Genomic DNA, 18563 nt, shown 5'->3' with positions numbered 1-18563 from the left:
GAAGTGAAGGATAACCCTTATGTCTCGGGTAGAAGGAATGATGTTTAACACGGCATGGAGGAGGGAAACCCTAGGTCTGTGAGCTCTGCTCCAGTTATGGAGAATGCGGATTCCATTCTGAATGCTGCCAGAAATAGTACCCTAGAAATGTTTAATTTTCAAAAATGGGTGATTGATAGCATCTCCATTATTCAGAATAAAAAGAGAGACCTGGATTATAAAATTGAGAAATTGATTAAGGATACCAACATTAAAGGTAAAGGGGATGTTGCAGAGGATACTAGTGATGCAGAGGACGAAGAAGAAATTTCGGACTGGCCGAAAAAAGATATGATTAAGGGAGATTTAAAGAATCTTGAAGATGTGAGAATTATCAAAGAAAAGGGTGAGATTGATAATGATTTGATAAACAACCAGATTACAAAAGCTGAGAAGGCCTTGAAGAAAGTTATGGAGCATAGTTTGGCAGTGTTGAAGGTGTCTTCTCCAAACATGAATGCTTTGGTTGCTTGTCTGGAGAAGATCAAGTAGAATAAAGATATGATGATCATTGATGATGAGCCAACCTCTAGTTCTATTCTACACTCCTCCATACGCAGAACCAGGCAAACTACTAGTGAGCTAGAGTTGAAGACCAAAGACACTCAACAAAAGCAGGAAAACAAAGAATAGAAAGAGGCAGCTAATGCGATGATGATGTTGGTTAAGGATGCAGAAGAGACTATAAAGATTTTCATCTAATATGTAATCTGGTTTTAGGATGCTAGATTCTCACTGGCCTTGTGTTGTTCTTTTCCTTGGCTGATGTTTTTTTTGTTGTTCTTTTGCAGCCTTTCTCTCTTTGTTTTGTTCTTCCTAGTTTCTCTTTTGCTTATCTCCTCATTATGTAAGTAGGTTTCGGGTCCCTTAAAACCTGATTTTCCTTAATAAAAAACTTACCCAATAATTCAGCCAATTGAAAGAGAGGGCAAGTAGAAAGAATATATTAACTATTCCAGAGTGTAGAAAGAGAAATAATAATAATATTCATGGGAAAAATTAACTATAAAATCCCATCAAAAAAATAGCCAAGGGTGTATAGACAAATAATCAAATTAAAAGATAATATTTATCAAATGATCATAAATCAATGATATAAAATCACCTATTAAATATAAACCCCAATAAATAGACAAACCAAGGCTATAATAAATTAAAGCCACAATAATAAATCAAAGGATATTTATATAAACAAATATTATAACTAATAATAAAGCCTTTTCTTACTAAATGATAATATTAATTCCAAATCAATAATTAAATAATGTGATATAAAATCATTTATCCAATATTACTCTTTCTCGATTAATTATTTATCTTTTTTTTTTTTTTTGATAAAAGTGGATAGAACCACTGAACAATATTAAATTTTAAAAGTTTTTTTACAGTGTCTGGTTCAAAAAGCATTGAAGAGAAAGAACCAGCAAGAAAACCCTTCAGTATTGCTTAAGTAACACAAGCCTATTCTACCCAATACCAAAAGCCTATTGGCATAGTACATCAAAAAACTCATCCCAATTACATAAGCCACATTAGATATAAAGGAAGCTGCCAACAGAAGCATATAGAAGGAATATTAAAGTATGATCACTGAAGGATGCATATCCATTGCTGCCAAAAAACACCAGTTTGAACCACCCCTATCTATGAAACACAATTCTCCAAACCACTGGTTAGAATGATACCACATAGAAGAAATGAAACCATAATCAAAGACCCTGTCAAAATAAACATCGTGATCAAGCATAGCAGAACCCACACCAAAAAAAAGCCATACCAAATAAGAAGGTTGATGAAGACTACAACTATGCCCTTCTTTACTTCAAATATTCCAAAACTAAGGAAGGGATCTCATCCACACTTACTTCTCGCATATTAGCTTCACTGTCAATGGCTAAGTTAGCTAAGAAATTTGCAATCTTATTCACTTCCCTATAATAGTGGGAAATCAAAAAGGAATCAAAAAAATCTAATTTTTGCAAAATATGATCAAGTATATATTATAATTGCCAACAATTCGACTTCTTTTTCATGACACTTTGAATAATAACCATAGAATCACCCTCAATTATCAAGTCCTTAATTCCCAAAGATATAGCTATATCCAAACCCAAGGACAAAGCAAAGAATTCTGCACAATTGTTAGACTTGAAACCAATCACATGACAACAAGCTTGAACAAACCTTACCTTATGATCATAAATTACCATACCTACCCCTGCCAGGCCAAGGTTCCCATGAGAAGCACCATCAAAATTCAATTTAAAGTGCCCTTGCAAAGGAGGTTTCCAGCAAGTAAAATTTCTCTTACTTATAGCATTAGTCTTATTTAAAATAGATCCATGAGAAGGTAAGACTGATAACATTCTCCAAACTTGAGTTACCCTACCATCCCAATGAGAAAAAGAGGTAAGGGTTTCCAAATTCTTATAGATAAAAGACAAAGCAACTTCAGAGATGGAAGATTCAATCCTCAATAAAACCTCAACCATGGAAGAACTTGTTTGTTTAAAAATCCTATTATTACCCTCTAACCAATTATTCCAAATCACAATAGATGGAGAAATAATCCAAAGACATGCATAGAAAGATGAGGCAAATAGGAGAGGTCAGGCTCTAAAGTGGGAAAGGAGATCCTTATCAATAACAAAGGATAGATTAAGCTTTTCAAACAACCACTTCTAGCAAGCATAGGCAAAATCACAGTGAAGAAATAAGTGTTCAGAGGATTCTAAGTTTTTATTACAAAAGACACAAGAAAATGCTGCCGTAATACCCAACCTATCCAACCTCATTCTTGTAAGGACCCTATCCTGCACTCCTAACCAAGCAAAGCACCAGCCTTTGGGAGGCAAGTCATATGCCAAAATAGCTTGTATGGCCAAGTAGATAAATCTTTAGCAACCAAGAGAGAATTATAGCCATCCTTATCTTATTATTACCAGCCATATATATTTATTTTATCATAAACTATATAAGTCTATTAATTTTATTTAACATTATTAAACTATATAACTCAATTAATTAATTAATAATAATTAAATCAAATAATAAGCACAATACGCAACACAAGATAATAAAGGGCAACTGAAGAGATCACTCAACATTGAACAACAACCCACACTAAAATACTAAACTGACAAGGGTAATCAACATAAACCTAGAGTGTAGAATGGGTTTTCATGTCATCTCCAATCAACTTGCCATTGGGATAAGGTATGCTCAGACCTATGGAGTCAGATGAAGGCGATGTCTCGTACCTACAAATCCTTCATCCACAAAGCCGCGATACAACATATACAATATATGTAGTACAAGCAAGTGATAGAGAATCGTAATGGCATATTTTTCTCGCAATGAGTGATGTGACATCGTCCCTATCACGAAGACAGTAGAAGACACTCGCAAACAATCAAGCAATATCATAATCATCATCATATCCAATATAATCATGAGTTAGGGTTAGTACATGGTTAGATACCATCAAATCATCGTAAAGTAAACTAAGATATATCAATATGATCTATTAATGCATAATAGACAAGATGAATCAGAGAGGGGCACTACATCCCATGCTCCTTGGGCTTGACTTACTCTTGGAAGTCACAAAGATTAAGTTGAAACACACACACATTAATCCCAAAAATTCCTTGAACATAGATAAATTAAAATCTTTCCTTTAGGACAATTACCAACAACACATCTAATCTTTCTCATTAGAGGATTTATCAAGATCAATAGAACTTCCTAATCCAAACATTTCCTTGCTCGTGGTAAGATAATGGCAACCAAAGTTTTCTTCATATGCTTTATTTATTCAAGATAAATACATTACAAAATAGATAAAACAAGTCACAAAATTTTGACAGATTACATTGAGCATGCTAAATCATTAAAATATTTTCAATAAGGTTTCATTTAATCACATTTTGCAGGACAAATCTATAATTTTATGTGACAGAATTAGCATCTATGTACAACATCACAATAACTCACACCATTAAAGCATGTCAATCACTCTTTTAATGGCTAACTACACACAATCAAGAAGTCAAATATACATTTTACAAAATATTTCACACATAAGCACTTACTAAAGAGAGGAAATTTGTAGATCATTTATGTATAACTATTACAATTTCTCAATTCCAAATGTAATTTTGTCCAATATTTCATAATATCTAGAAATTTACCGTTACATTTCATCCTATCAATATGTTTATCTACTCAATAGTATCATCATTACGTAACTGTTTACTAAGTCTTGTGCACATCTCTATGGTATTCTCCCTTGCACATACTATTAAAGGTTCAAAGTGCACATGATAGAGACTACTCATAACACAAAACAAGGGCCCACAATACTCAATGTCCAAAATAACCATAGGAAACAACAATTAACAACAAAAGAGAAAGAGAAGAAGGAAATAATCCAAAAGGAAAACCATCAAATCCAACTTTAAATCATGAAAGATTGCCGATGAAATCAACAAGGAACAAGCGTGACAAGTGCCACTATAAAGATCAGAATAGATCTAGAAGAATGAATTATAGAAATCCAAAATACAATGAATCAACTCAACATGGCCAAAACATTCAAATCTACATCATGAGGTGACCATTACTAGTCACACCAAAGGGAGTAACCATTACACAACCTCCAAGGGTATAATGCTCCAGATATGCTAGAGAGTGCGTACGGACATTTAAGTCCATGCATTTATATATATATATATATATATATAATCTTGTTAATCTTAATACAATGCATTCTCTTGTGAAAGTTAAGCAAAAGATAGAGAGAACATTTTCAAGGGACAGATAGAGCATTTTGTATAAATTTTTCCAATCACATAATACAAACATTTCAGCTTCTATACTTTGTAAGAAATTAATATATTACTCCAACATAAAAATTTGTTCTTGTAATCATAACATTAATTAAGGGGCATACACTATCTCTATAGAATAATCATTGGTTCCTCTCTAACATTCAAAAGTCAGGTACAAGAAACAAATACACATATTGCACATAGTTATTATTTCTAGAGAGAGGTAGGGAGAGAGAGAACAATGCATATATATCTTAAATCTCTAAGTACAACTCAAGTCAAGAGAACATTAAAGCATACCACACAAGAATAAGAGTAACAACCTTAACCTAAGATCCTAGTGTTTGCAACACTTACTTTGATACCATATGTAATGCCTGCCAAAATACCCTAGAGAAATACACTAACTAATATGCAAAATAAAGATAACATTTTTTTTTTAAAAACATCATATAAGATAATACAACATATATAATCAACTACTCATATGCATTCAACATTCATTAGCACTCAACATAAAATTACCCATCAAAGACATCATACACAAATCATGATACGGAAGTGGAATTAAAACACATTATATCATCTAGCTTCCCTCGGGTATCTTAGCGCCACTACTTTAACTACACACTTAACAAATCCTAATCAATAGCACCCATTGCTAACATGATACAATATAAATTTTTATTAACCAAGTGCAACCTAATCATGCTATACATCTAACTCTACATACATACACATATGATCCATTACTTTAACATAGATTAATTACATCCATTTATGAATATCTAACTCTACATACATACACATATGATCCATTACTTTAACATAGATTAATTACATCCATTTATGAATACTCTAACCATCCCATTAAGTTTATTTTAAAGAACCAATACCAAATGTTCCTAAACTCAACCAATGATTTTCTTAAACATGAAATAAACATTTCAATACCAATTACCACATTAATAACCATAGCAATATGAACAAATTACATCATATCAAGCATAGATATAAGTACACATCCATAGATTCAATATCCATTAATCTCATTATTAAACATTCTCAAGATACACACGATACATCATTTTTCCTAATAACATCTACTAGATACATGAGTATAATGTCTTTTACAACAATGAGCATAGCTCTCAAATACAATTACATATACATGTCTATTGAATCATGATCAATAAGATACTACAAATATCCATCCATGAGCTAAAGAGATAAGAGATCCACATCCACTCAAAGCATCCAAGAAAAGCATCCACTAAAGAACATCCCAATGGAAGAAAGACACCAACCACCCGACCATGTGGAACCAAAGGAACCACCCCCCGTGCTAGGAGATGACACGATATCTCACACACACTCTAGATCTAAGCTAACACCTATCAACCAAAGAGGAAACAACTCTAACTCAACCAAGAAAAACATATCAAACAACCAAGAAACCTCCAGAAGCGACTCATCAACAAGGCATAAAGAACTAAGACCAACATGTAGGGAAAGAGTGTCATCACATTCTATTAGAGGGACATGCTACAACCCAACCTGACATCCCTGATAAACATGCAAAACCATCTCAACCTTTGAGAAAATCAAGGGAGTTCGGTTTATCTGGTTACTAGATCTTACAACTCACTTTGGTTTTTTGATCCATGAGATGGGTATAACCATTCACATTTTTTATCTTGTTTAGATGAGTTACTCTGCCCAACCCACCTAGTATTAATTATTATATTATCACTTATCAATTACAATGGAAAACCTCCAATGATCTATCCAGACAGTCTAGAACTCGACTCTCTTACTCAAGAATCCTAGTAGTCTATTCCTCGTGACCTCGGTAGACTCATGGAAGCCCACTCCCCCTACTCAAGCAAGAAAGCTCACAAAATAAAATCCAACTAACCAAGATAAAGCATCATAAATGCACAAGATCCAATATCGTATACCACATAGGTCACATAGACAACACAACATCATAGAGTAAGAATCCATCAATATAGCAAGGCATCACTCCTCTTGCAACAATACAAATGATCAAATAACGCATCAAAATATTACTTTGTACATCCAAGAGTATTTAGAAAACACAGCACAGCCTCTGGAAAGACCCTTGGGAATGACTGACAGTCAGAAAAATCCAAACCGAACTCATAAAATCTAGAAAAGACTCAAAATATAGGAAAATACTAGAACAATGCATTCACCTCATTGTTTAGCACTTATACAAGTTTCTGCAACGCTTTTGACATACAAAACAACACATATGATAAATAAGACAGAGCATATGCATAACAAGACAATGCACATACATAACGGTTTAGCGCATACATACAATTTCAATGCATTCGCATACCTCAGCAATGGAAATAGGGAATAGGGTGGTGCATATGATAGGGAAAATAGCGCAAATGTAGTTTTAGCGAAAAACCCAGATACACAAATGAAAATAATATTCTTATGGGAGTAAAATAAAATCATAGAATCAACTTAAGGGTTTGAAAACCATAGGACAAGAAATGCAGATATAGAACTAAGTTGAATGATAAGGTTTTAAAGCTCAAAAGTAAGAGTATACAAGAATAAGTTTATGAGGAATACTCTCGGCAATACTCGACAAGAACATCTCTAGACAACTATACAAGGCACAGCCCTCTCAAATCTCTATGAGAAAAAAATCATACAACACCAAATCCTCCACTCCCATACAAAAGAAACACATAGGAAACCAGGGAAACCAAGATCATAGAAAACATAGCCAAACGAATATGGCAAGAAAATAATCGTAGACAATTTATTTTTTCCCCCAGACTATAGTTCAACTATATAATAATTTCTTAAATAAATTATGCAACTATACAAAGTATATAAAATTTTTTCACAAAATTCTTGAGAAAGCATGACACAGACAATCTTTTCAAACTAAAAAAGCTAAAGTAAGATCCTATAACTTGGTAATTGTTGGTATAATTGGCATAACTGATGCAGATGGAGAAGGTTGACTAAATCAATAAAAGGTTGTTGGTTAAAAGATGGTTGGTGATGACATTGTGATGAAGAGATTGAGATTGTATGATTGGAAGACTTTGATCAGTTATTTGTGTTGTCATTGCTGGAAACTAGTGTTTACTATGTTTTATTTTGTCATCTATACCTTTTTGGTCTATCGTAAATTGCTTATCGGTAATGAAACAAGAAATTGGGAATTAGGACCTTAACCAGTAAACGATGAAATATTTTGATTGGATCTAGGAATTGGCGATGATTGAAGTATTGCAGTTGGAAATGAATGTTTGTATCATTATAATATGTATCTAACTGGAACTACATCATGTTTTGACAACCAAAAGTCATGTTTGTGATTTTTGATATATTTTTACTAGAGCTTAAGAATGGTTTAAGGACCGGTAAAGAATTCTCTTAACCGGTAATGATTTTTGGTTTGGCAGTGTTCTACATCAAGTTCAAATGTTGGAGATGATGTGGCACAATCTACATGGAAAGTTGAATAGATGTTTTGGCACATTTGAGGATGGAATTTCTTGGAAAACAACAAACTGCTTAGAAGAATGTTCTAAGGGATTGACTCTATATTAGATCGAGTTGTTGTGATGTGTTATGATCACTCAATGGTTGATATAGTCAAGAAAAATATTGTAATGATCTATATGATGATCTAATATGATCTATGATGATTTGTATTGTAAAATCTTGATGTATCTAGGGTTTAGCTACTGACCTAGTGTAAAAGTTATTTATGTTGGTATAGTTGATGTTTGAAGTGTTAGTGGTTTTGAGAAGAGTGTGAAGCTAAACTAGAGTGTAAAATCTATCAGAGTGTTGAAGATTTGGAGAAGTATTGGATTTGATCAAGAAGTGAAGTGCTACACCTAGATCATTCACTGTTGTTCCCTAACAGTTGCAACAGTCAAAATCCTTTAACCGGGTAGGTCCTAACAAGCCTTGCATTGTAAATCCCCTAACAAAGTAGCTCTACATTAGAGTCTTAAATCCTCTAGCGAGGTTGATCCTAACAGGTCAAATCTCCTAACAAGGCTCATCATCTAAATCACTTAACCGGGTGACTCCTAACAAGGTCTTCTCCTAACAAGGCATCTTTGTAAGCTCCTAATAGGGTGCATTCCAAAAGAGTGCAAAATTCTTGTGGGTACTAATTTCCACCATGGTTTTTCCCTATTTGGGTTTCCCCATGAAAAACATGGTGTTCATATGGTGAATGTTTTTGATGTGTTGATTTCACCTCTTTTAGTTTATGCATGTGTATGAACACTTAATAAGCAACATTGTTAAATCAATTTAGCAAATGATTATTAGAGGTTATTGATACTGGTAAATGATTCTATTGGTGGTTTATGTTTGATTTGATGAAAGTTTGATAAGTTTAAGTTTAAGTTTTTCAAGTGGTGTTAATACTGATTCACACCCCCCCCTCTTAGTATTAACTAGACCCTCTTAGATTAATAGTAATAAGAAAAAATGAGAAATTGATGAAGAAAAGTCCACAAGCCAAGCAATCCAGATCCCTTCAAGATCCAAAATCCAACTCTAGCAAAAATGCATTCGAAGAGTCAACCCACCCCCGTGAAATTATAGGAAAACTAATAAATAGAAAACTAGGCCAAAACCATAGAATATGTTGGCCAATCAAAATAATAGCAAGAATTATATTTCTAACCAACTCATAACAAAATCCAAGTTAATAAAAATAAGATATTGTTTAAATAACTTACCCAATAATTCAGCCAATAGAATGAGAGGTTAAGTAGAAAGAATATATAAATTATCCCAAAGTGTAAAAAGAGAAATAATAATAATACTCATGGGCACAATTAACTATAAAATACCATCAACAAAATAGCCAAGGGTGTACAAAAAAATACTCAAATTAATAGATAATATTTATCCAATGATCATAAATCAATAAATACTTAATCAATAATATAAAATCACCTATTAAATATGAACCCCAATATTTAAATAAACCAAGGCTATAATAAATTAAAGCCACAATAATAAATCAAAGGCTATTTATATAAATAAATATTCTAATTAATAATAAATCCTTTTCTTACTAAATGATAAAATTATTTCCAAATCAATAATTAAATAATATGACATAAAATCATTTATCCAATATTACTCTTTCTCGATTAATTATTTATCTTATTGTTACCAACCATTTATATTTATTTTATTATAAACTATAAAAGTCTATTAATTTAATTTAACATTGTTAAACTATATAACTCAATTAATTAATTAATAATAATTAAATTAAACAATAAACACAATATGCCACACAAGATAACAATGCTCTCATTGATTTGGATCTCAACGGGGCTTCCTACACTTGGTCTAGCCAAAGAAATGGTGAAGATCTCATCCAGGTAAGACTTGATATATCCCTTCTCTCTAATGATTGGATTCTTTCACATAGATGCTCCCTTTCTATTATTAATAGAATTGGGTCAGATCATTATCCCATCTCTTTTGTTGCTGAGAATTTTAAGAATAATCAGAGATTCCCTTTTCATTTTGAAAAGATGTGGATCTCCCACCCTAATCTTGAAAAATCTATTGCTAACTGATGGAATCTTGATGTTAATGGAACTGCCATGTATAAAGTTGCCAAAAAAACTTAAAAACATCAAAACCAACATTAAGACCTGGAATAAGAAGGTCTTTGGTGATATCTTTGATTCAAACAAAAAATTAGAGGAGGAACTGGACCAGATACAAAATTCAGTCCAGAAAGAAGGCTACAAAAAGTATTCCAAAGCTATGGAAGATAAGGTCCTAGTCAACATCCACAACATTATTTCTAGGGAAGAAATCTCCAGAGATCTAGGGCTATATGGTTGAAGGCAGGGGACAGAAACACTAAATTTTTCCACATGACTTATCTAAAACATAAGGCTGCAAATAGAATCACAAGACTGAATGTTGAAAACAACACTCTGCTTAATAAGGATGAAATCAAGGATGAAGTTGTCAGATTCTTTAAGCAGCTCCTTTCTAGTAACAAGGACATTGATCAAACCCATCAACTCAATTTGGTTAATATTATTCCTAAGGTCATTAACCCTATTCAGAATAAGGCCCTTACTGCCATCCCGGTTGCTGAAGAAATCAAAAAAGTTGTCTTCTCCTTTCAAGGGGATAAAGCTCTGGGCCCTGACGGATTCCCTGTGTTTTTCTTCCAATAATTCTGGCATATTGTGGGGGAAGACATGGTTAATGCGGTCAAAGAATTTATTGGATCTAAAAGAATCCTCAAGGAACTTATTCCACTTTTATAGCCTTCGTCCCCAAAGTTGTTGGGGTGGACTCTATGGGAAAATTTAGGCCAATTAGCCTATGCAACTCTTTCTACAAAATTATATCCAAAGTTTTGACCACTAGAATTTTGGCGGTGCTTCCCTTCATCATATCTGAGGAGTAGAAAGGTTTTGTTCCTGGTAGGCAGATTCTGGGCTCTATCATTCTTGTTCATGAGAACATTCATTCCCTCAGTGCTACTAAAAAAGAAGGTTTCTTGATAAAGCTAGATCTGGCAAAGGCTTATGATAGAGTTGAGTGGGATGTTCTCTTTAAAATCATGGGGGCTTTTGGTTTTGATGATAAGGTTATCAAAATTATCAGAGAATTGATCACTACTCCTATGTTCTCTATACTAGTTAATGGATCTCCTACAAACTTTTTTAAAACTACAAGAGGGCTAAGACAAGGAGATCCCATATCTCCTATCCTTTTTACCATATTGGGTGAAAGTATGAGCAGAATGATTCATAAGTTGAAACAAAGCAAAACTATCAAAGGTCTTCAACCTTCCTCTGCTAATGTTTTTTGCACTCATCAACAGTTTGTTGATGACACTATCCTCATGGGATATTCTTTGGTCAAGGAGGCTAATGCCTTCAAAACAGCTCTTAACTCCTATGCTTTGGCTACTAGTCAGCAAGTCAATTGGGACAAATCGGCTATGTACTTCCTCAATACTCCGGTCACGACAACAGAAAATTGCTAATATTATTGGGTGCAAAGTGGAAATGCTCCCTTCCACCTATCTAGGCCTTCCTTTAGGGTTAGTTCCCCCAAATTGCTTCTGGAATATGCTTATTGATAAAATTAATAAAAGAATTGTTGGATGGAAAGGCTCAATGTTATCTCAGGCCGGGAAAATGCAGCTCCTTCAAGCTACTCTTCAAAATCTCCCTGTCTATGCCCTCAGCCTGTTTGGTATTCTGGCTAAATTTGCTGAAGCTATGGAAAGAATCTAAAAGAGATTTTTATGGTCAGGAGTGGAAGAAAAAAAGAGAATACCTTTGGTTGCCTAGGACAAAGTGTGTAGACCAAAGAACAAAGGAGGGCTGGGGATTAAAGCTATAAAAACCTTTAACAAAGCTCTTCTTGCCAAACAGTTATGGAGAGCCTATGCTACTAAGAAAGATTGGAATCAAATTTGGTTTGACAAATACATTCAGAATTAGACTATCCAAGGGATCCTTAACTCTGAAGATATCCTTGTTGGATCCTTCATCTGGAATAGTATTACCAAATCCATAAAAGTGGCAAAAGCTGGGGCTGGATGGGTCCTTGGAAAAGGTGATAGAATAAGGTTTTGGGAAGACCCCTGGATGAAGAATGAAGCCCTTTATGATCAAAACAATATTCAAATTATTGAAGAGTGTAAAAGGAGGTTTGGGCTTATGGTATGTGACTATTGGAAGGAGAATAAGTAGGTTAGGCTTGATGACCTCCATTCTGGATTTTCCTCTCTCCAAAAGGAGTTGCTATCCTTTTCCCCTAACAAAGGCTATGATGATGTTTTCCTCTAGAAAAGTGATCCTAAAGGTGAATTTACGATTGCTTCTGTCTATAAAAACACCTTCTCTCAAACCAGCAATCCCATTTGGAGTAAAGTTTGGAACAGCATTCTGATCCCTAAAGTCAACATTTTCTTTTGGCTTGCTCCTCATAATAGTACCCTTACTCTTGACAATTTAATCTGAAGGGGTTTCAAATTTCCTAATAGATGTGAGCTTTACCAGAAGGAGGGGGAATTTGTTGATCACCTATTTTTCCACTGCTCCTTCACCTGGGATATTTGGTGCAAAATGTGGGAAAAATGGAAAATTAATTGGGTCATGAACAAGAGCATCAAGGATATCATCTGGCAATGGAATTTTCCAACCAAATGCCAAATCATAAAGAACCTTTGTTCTTTGACCCTCCCCATGATATGCTGGGGCATTTGGAAAGAAAGGAATAATAGGATATTTAGGGAAGTTAAGTGTAATACTCAGGTGGTCTTTGAAAAAATATGCAGGGCTATAAAGGAGAACATCAACATTCCTCACAAGAATAATCAGCAATGGTCTACTATAGATATGAATGATATGGAAAAAGACATCCTTACTGAATGGAACCTAATGCATAAGGTCTACAGATTAGAAAATAAGAAGAAGAGAGATAACATTGTATGGAGGTTTCCTGATTATGACTAGATAAAGGTTAATTTTGATGGGGCAGCTAAAGGGAACCCTGGAAACGCTGGTGGAGGGGGAGTTATCAGAAATGCTCAAGGAATTTGCATTGTTGCTTTTGCTTCTCCCTTTGGGACCCAAAATAACCATGTGGCTAAAGCACTAGCAACTCTAAAGAGCCTCCAGCTAGCTCAGGAATTCAAATTCAAAAAAATTTGGCTCGAAGGGGATTCTTTAAACATCATACAAGCCCTCAAAGGTACTAGTTCTATTTCCTGGAATATTACCAACTTAATTAAAAATGCTAAAGATATTCTAAATAACTATGTTAGCATTAGTATAACTCATACCTTTAGAGAGGGCAATAAGGTTGCAGATATCCTAGCCAATGAAGGGGTCAATTTGGAGAAGGATGTCAAATACATTGGAGAAAATCACATCAAACGGGAGATTAAAGAGCAATTATACTTTGATTGCATCAATGGATTAAGTTAATCTCATGATTTATTTCTGGGGAACGAGTTCCAAGGATAGATTTTGGGGGTGGATTAACTATCAAATGATGAGTGTTTCTTGGCATCATAACCAAGATCATATGTGTGCAAAAGATTATAGTAATAATAGCTGAGTTTGTGTGGACATGAGAAGCAACTTCAAAACCATGAAAGAGTCTTTACATGGGGAATCCAAAAATAACAAGTTTTCAGAGTTTTATCCGCAGATTGAGAACTGCAGCAGAGGGTATCTTTACTTGGAAATCGGAATGGGCGGTAACCTAAAAAGGAACGAGCCTCTAGGTTGTGAGAATTAGAAGAGTGAAAGAAAGGTTTGGAGAAGGCTCCATAGACACGGCTTCACTGATTATATGGAAAAGCTTCATAGAAGTAGAAACTCTGTGTCTTACGGTTTCGCTAAAAGCTGGAGTAACAATAGAGCTACCCTGTTTGGGAAGATTTGGCAAATCGATGAACACTTAATTGCAGAGGTGATGGGACTCAAGATGGAGGGGACTAAATTCTATAGGGATCGGAAGTATGCCACTAAGGCTTTCAAAAATTTCCTGAAGACGGAGGATGAGAAGGGCAACCTTGCGAAGAAGGACAACATTTCCTACTATACCCCCCAGCAGGTAAAGCCTTTCTAGCAAAAAGTTCTTAGGGCTTTAATGGAATATTTGACTATGGATGGTAGATTTATAAAAATTTATAACTATCATTTTGCTATCCTAAACCATTTCCGTCATGGGGCTAAAATATCCTTGCCATTCTATTTAGCCTCCTCTCTTAACGAGAGCCTTGTTGACTATGCTAAAAAGCATAGTTCCTATCCTTTAGCTCACCAGGGACTCATTCTGCTTATATGTAAACATATTAAGGATAAGGATAGGGCAACCAAGGATGATCCTTTGATCATCAACACTCATATATCTGAGAAATGCAAAGACTCTGATTTGAATGGGGATTAGCCTAGCACCCCTGCCCAATAAAAAAGGAAAGTTGAAACAGAGCATGAAGAAAAGGAGGTGCATTATGATGAAGAAGAGGGAAAGGATAAGGACACTGATACTAAAATGGAGCCAAACAAGGATGAGAACTATGGTGAAGGGGAGGAAGGGGGAAATTCTGAGAACCCTCACTCTAACCCTAAGGGTTTGAAAAGCGAAAATGAGGCTCTGAATCCTAAGGAGGGTGACAACCCTAATGTTGAGGAGACTGAACAAAGCAAGTACTCTGTGGATACCATCCTAGACACCACCCGCAACTACACCCTTTAATTCTTCAATTTCCAGAAATGGGTTGTTGAAAACATCACCAGCATGTAGGGTAAGCAAAGGGAGCTAGAAGATAAGATCAATAAGCTGATTAAGATGTCTGGCTCTGGAAAATAGAACGAGGATACAGAAATAGTGAAGCGGAGGAGGAAATGGAATAGAGGACTAGTTGGAGAAAGATCTGATAAAAGGTGACCTGAAACATTTCAAGGACGTTATTAAAACCATGAAAGAACAGGTGGAGGAGGACAAAGACAATGTCAACACCCAAATGGCCCATAATGAGAAAGCATTGAAAAGCCTAATGAACCACAGCCTCTAGGTCCTTAAAGTTTCTTCCCAGAATATGAATGCGCTAGTGGATCATCTAGAAAAGAAAAACCAGGAGAAGAACCTGGTAATTATAGAAGATGCTCCAACTTCTAGCCTAACCCACCAGAACCCTGGGCACAGAACTAGGCAGACTATTGCTGAGAAGGACACGAAAATGAAAGAGAGTCAGATTGTATAGGAAAATAATGACCTGAGGGAAGTGGCCAAGGCAATGATGCTCTTGGTGCAGAATGCTGAAGAAACTATGAAGAGTTTTTAATTTTCTTGCAATGCTGGGCTTGGGGTCAATTTCTTGCTAGCCTCTTGTTGTCCTTTTCTCTGCTGCTGGTCTTTTGCAATTGTCTTGTTTTGTTTCCTTCTTGAATATCTTTCAAATGTAATTGGTTTTTGGGTCCCTTAAAACCTATTTTTACTTAATCAAAAACAAAGGGAAACTCAACAGATCACTCAACAACGAACAACAACACACTAAAATACTAAACTGATAAGGGTAATCAACAGAAACCTAGAGTGTAGAATGGGTTTTGATGTCATCTCCGATCAACTTGCCCTTGGCATAAGACATGCTCAGACCTGTGAAGCCAGGTGGAGTCGATGTTTGGTTCCTACAAATCTTGGATCCACAAAGCCACGATACAACATATACAATATATATAGTACAAGCAAGTGATAGAGAATCACAATGGCACATCCCGCTCGTAATGAGTGATGTGATATTGTCTCTATCATAAAGACAGTAGAAGACACTTGCAAACAATAAAGAAATATCATAATCATCATCATATCCAATTTAATCATGAATTAGGGTTAGTACATGGTTAGATAACATCAAATCATCAGAAAGTGAACTAAGCTATATCAATATAATCTATTAATGCATAATAGACAAGATGAATAAGGGAGGGGCACTACATGACCAATGTGATAGGGTCAAAATTTGATAAATGGGCAATGACAATTAGGGAAAAAGCATGGAGTTGTGTCACACTTTTTGTCAAATGAGGGTAGTTTGGCCTGACTACCCTCGAGCTGCATGGCACCATGTGGCGTCGAAATGGTACCAAAAGTTCGATTGGACTGAGTTCGGATGGACTTGCATAGTTCAAATGCTTTCATTCAAAAAAAATTCAAATTTCTTTTTATTGTTAGAACTAAGGTTGGTCCAGTCGAACTGAGTTCAACCGGACTCAGTCCCGCCAGACTAGCCTATCTATCATGTGATGTGGCACCAAAAAAGTGAAAAACTCTATATTTCTGAATTTTTTCACTTCTGATCAATTTTTCTTCAAGTAGAATATTTTTTTACAAAAATCGAAAAATATCCTTTTGTAGCACTCAAAGTCACGAATCCAAACATATATTTTTTTTTAGTAGTTTGAATAATTTTAATATTTTTTGTTAATTAAACATTGCAAGTAGCTTTTTAAAGTTAAAAAAGAGGCTGATTAGAAATTAAAAAATAAATATTAAATGATATTAAAAAAATTAAAAATAATGTTTTCCCCTAGAAGAGAGAATCTTCTCGAAAAGGGGTTTTTTTTTGGTTAATGATAAATTTAGTAGTCAAAAGGTGACGTCGAATGAAAGCTATCAAATTTAGCTATGTTGGACTTCAATATATTAAAAGGAGAAAAATATACATAAATTTATTAATTTTTTTAACACTCCATATATATGTTCTCTATTTGGGAAAAAAAATAAAACAATAAAGTTAGTTTTCTTTTTCTGGGTGATGCCGACTAGAACCCCTGATTCAATGAAAAAACTGTCTTTGAATTTATAAAAAAAAATAAAAAATAATAGACCTAAATTTCATTAATATTTCTACATTTGATCAGTTTGCATCATTTCAAAATTCAATTTAGAAATGTCACTTTTATGCAGTCAAAGTTAAACAGTTTTAGTTGTGTTGGCTAGTTCCTTTATAAAAGTGTGACATGGGTTTGTACTTTTAGCCATTAATGACATCCCAGAGCACAATATTAGGTTCACATCAATGGTCATTGGGTATAAAATCTATTATTCTAGTGGAGAAAACTCTGTCTTTGGCACTACCATATATGTCGCATATGAGATGATGAGAGAGAATGAGAAGTATGATGTTTGTGAGTTGCTCCAGAGTGAGCTTATCAAGAATATTAAGAAGCTCAAAGAAAAAAGGAAACATCCTTTCAAATTTGGCACATTGCTTCTTTGCATATTTTTCTAATTTATGAATGAGATTTTGGGTGTTGGTCCAATGCAATGGGCATTTGATAGACTTGTAGGAGTTCAAATCTAGGAACACCTATATAATTTTGGTGACTCCAAAGTCCTGAACAAGAATCTATGGGGTTATTTTAAGAACTTCTAGAAGGAAATGCATGAAAGGGAAAGAATACCTAAAACTATTGTAGAGAAATATCAAGACACGTCTACTTCATGGTATATACAGACCAATGCCTGACGGAAGCCATAGAGACCCGAATAATATGGATCATGCTAATGGGCTATGAGGCAGATGAACAAATTTTTGAATTATATGCACAACATTTGTTGAGCGAATCGGTGTACCCCAATGAGGAGAGGTTCGAAATATACAAGGAGAAGAGTTTAAAACTTCATCAGCAGTTCAAGAAACCAATGACCTAGAAGAAGGTCTAGAAAGAGGTTGAGGCTCTTGAAAGTATGAGGATATCTAAGGAAGCAGTTTGGAAAGCTAGAGAGAAAATTATTCTTTTTGAGGAGTAGACTGTGAAGAAGGAAGTGAAATCAAAAGTGCCTAAGACTAAGCCAAGGCAATTCAAAAGCACAACTCCCTCCTCTGGTCCAAAAAAACTAGCTAGCAAGCCTAAATATTCAATCAAGCCATCTAGTGTTGAAAAGAAGAGGAAGATAATCAGATTTGTGACTATGGATGATGAAGAGACTGAATTTGATGAGGTGGTGAATGAGGTGAAGGCCAAAGATTCCAAATCCACCAAATTTGCAAAAGAAAAACCATCAGGTGGAAGAAAATTTGGTAAGAAATCAAAGACATCAGAACTTGATGAGGCACTAAAGAAAGGTAAAATTGTAGTTAAGCATCTT

This window comes from Cryptomeria japonica, chromosome 5, assembly GCF_030272615.1.
Source record: "Cryptomeria japonica chromosome 5, Sugi_1.0, whole genome shotgun sequence".
Taxonomy (NCBI): Eukaryota; Viridiplantae; Streptophyta; class Pinopsida; order Cupressales; family Cupressaceae; genus Cryptomeria; species Cryptomeria japonica.
The sequence above is the reverse complement of the archived record's forward strand: the minus strand, read 5'-3'. Positions refer to the sequence as shown.